The sequence below is a fragment of the Anomaloglossus baeobatrachus genome, chromosome 2 (genome assembly GCF_048569485.1).
Source record: "Anomaloglossus baeobatrachus isolate aAnoBae1 chromosome 2, aAnoBae1.hap1, whole genome shotgun sequence".
Taxonomy (NCBI): domain Eukaryota; kingdom Metazoa; phylum Chordata; class Amphibia; order Anura; family Aromobatidae; genus Anomaloglossus; species Anomaloglossus baeobatrachus.
The window spans coordinates 344,206,773-344,209,342 of record NC_134354.1 but is presented as its reverse complement, the minus strand read 5'-3'; the positions used below and the strand labels follow the sequence as shown (position 1 = coordinate 344,209,342).

Genomic DNA, 2,570 nt, shown 5'->3' with positions numbered 1-2,570 from the left:
AATTGAAGTTTACATTGAATGTGTTACTTTTTTCTACATAGTTTAGTCGTTTGCTTTTGTATTTATGGGAACTATATATTTTAAAACAAACAGGTTTTTTTATAATATGGGATTATGTTTTCTGCTAAAATGTTCAATAAAAAAGAAACCCAAAATCGTAGTTCTCCTTGTGATAGAAGCCAAAATGTATTGTCATTTGGCAACGAAACCAAGAATTTCATACTTTACAGGTTTATAGGAAATTACTTCAACACCGAAAACAGATTGGTTTAACTGGGTATTGAATCCAGAACGTTCTGCTTATGAAGCAGACTTGATGACCACCACACTTTAAAACCTGTGATTCCTGCAAAGTAACGGCAATTAGAGACGAAATTTGACTGCCAGGAAAAAAAAAAAATTCGTAGTTCTGTTGGTTATGGAAGCTAAAACATCCCGTCATTCGGCAACAAAGCCAAGAACTTCATGTATTGCAGTTGGATAGGGTAATATTTCAACACCAAGAACAGACTGGTTTTCCTGGGGATTAAACCCATGACCTCCTGCGTGTTAAGCAGACATGATGACCACTACACTATGAAACCTGTGAAATCATGCAAAGCAATGGCAATTGGAGACGAGTTTTGACCGCCAGGGAAAAAAAAAAAAAATTCTTAGTTCTGTTGGTGATGGAAGCCAAAACATCCCTTCATTCTGCAACAATGCCAATAACTTCATATATTGTAGTTTGATAGGGTATTATTTCAACACCAAGAACAGTCTGGTTTTACTGGGGATTAAACCCAGGACCTTCTGCGTTTTAAGCAGACATGATGACCACTACACTATGAATCCTGATGAAAAGTTATTGTGTATTGGCTAGCAGAGCAGAATTGTGACTGACGGGGCCTTTTTATTGCTGAAGGAAAGTATTTTTGGTAATGAAACATTTCCAATTTTTATTACATATTTTACGAGTTTTATTCCTACAAAGGGATATTGCTTAAATTGAAGTTTACATTGAATGTGTTACTTTTTTCTACATAGTTTAGTCGTTTGCTTTTGTATTTATGGGAACTATATATTTTAAAACAAACAGGTTTTTTTATAATATGGGATTATGTTTTCTGCTAAAATGTTCAATAAAAAAGAAACCCAAAATTGTAGTTCTCCTTGTGATAGAAGCCAAAATGTATTGTCATTTGGCAACGAAACCAAGAATTTCATACTTTACAGGTTTATAGGAAATTACTTCAACACCGAAAACAGATTGGTTTAACTGGGTATTGAATCCAGAACGTTCTGCATATGAAGCAGACTTGATGACCACCACACTTTAAAACTTGTGAAATCCTGCAAAGTAATGGCAATTAGAGACGAGTTTTTACCACCAGGGGAAAAAAAAAATAATTCGTAGTTCTGTTGGTGATGGAAGCCAAAACATCCTGTTATTCGGCAACAAAGCCAAGTACTTAATATATTGCAGGTTGATAGGATATTATTTCAACACAAAGGACAGATGGGTTTCACTGGGGTTTGAACCCAGGATCTTCTGCGTGTAAAGCAGACGTGATTACCACTACACTATGAAACCTGTGAAATCCTGCAAAGCAATGGCAATTAGAGACGAGTTGTGACCGCCAGGGCAAAAAAAAAATAAATCGTAGATCTGTTGGTGATGGAAGCCAAAACATCCCGTTATTCGGCAACAAAGCCAAGAACTTCATATATTGTAGTTAGATAGGGTATTATTTCAACACTAAGAAGAGATTGGTTTTACTGGGGATTAAACTCAGGACCTTTTGCGTGTTAAGTAGACGTGATGACTTGAGTTGAGCGCGGTTCGAGGTTCGAGGTTCTCCAGTTCTAGGCTCGAGTGATTTTGGGGGCTGTTCGAGATCGAACTAGAACTCGAGCTTTTTGCAAAAGCTCGATAGTTCTAGATACGTTCGAGAACGGTTCTAGCAACAAAAAGCAGGGCATTTTACAGCTACAGTGTGCAAGAGCCATCGCTGGCAGCTTGCCAGAAGCTGGTAACCAAGATAAACATCGGGTATCCAACCAAAGCGCTTTGGTTAGTAACCCGATGTTTATCCTAGTTACGTGCAGGAAGCCCACACTTCCCCGCTCAGCTCGCTCCGCCCCCTCCTGTCCGCGGCATGTATTGTACACACGTACACACACATGGTCCCGCTCGGCTTACCTGCGGTGATGAAGTCCCACCATCCCGACCTCAGCGCTGTCACTGTCCTCCATGCCTGCCGCTTGTCACATCACCTCGCTTCCAACCCGAGATTGACTAGTGGTGACGTCACGGGCCTCTCGCGATACTTGGTGTGAAGGCGCCGGTCATTGAACTCAGTGACAGGGGCTGTCAGTGTGCTGGAGATCAGTGCAGGTAATGTACCTCGCTGACAGCAGCACTTGTCATGCCCTGCAGTGACCTGGGCTGACCCATTGATGTTAGCTCAGGTCACTGCACTGCTCTCCCAGCCAATGGGGAACATCCTGCTCTTCATTGACTGGGACAGTGTGGATCGTCATGGCAACCCCTTGGATTACACCAGACCTGGAATTGTTTTTCATTCTAA

At 41.0% G+C, this 2,570-nt stretch overlaps 2 non-coding genes across 2 annotated transcripts; both read right to left on the bottom strand.

The window, feature by feature from the left end:
* Positions 1-761: 761 nt before the first annotated feature.
* On the bottom strand, positions 762-834 carry TRNAF-AAA (transfer RNA phenylalanine (anticodon AAA)). Its single transcript has one exon. It is a non-coding gene; the product is annotated as a tRNA-Phe (tRNA).
* Positions 835-1,500: 666 nt separating this feature from the next.
* Positions 1,501-1,573, bottom strand: TRNAV-UAC (transfer RNA valine (anticodon UAC)). The gene has a single exon. It is a non-coding gene; the product is annotated as a tRNA-Val (tRNA).
* Positions 1,574-2,570: the final 997 nt, after the last annotated feature.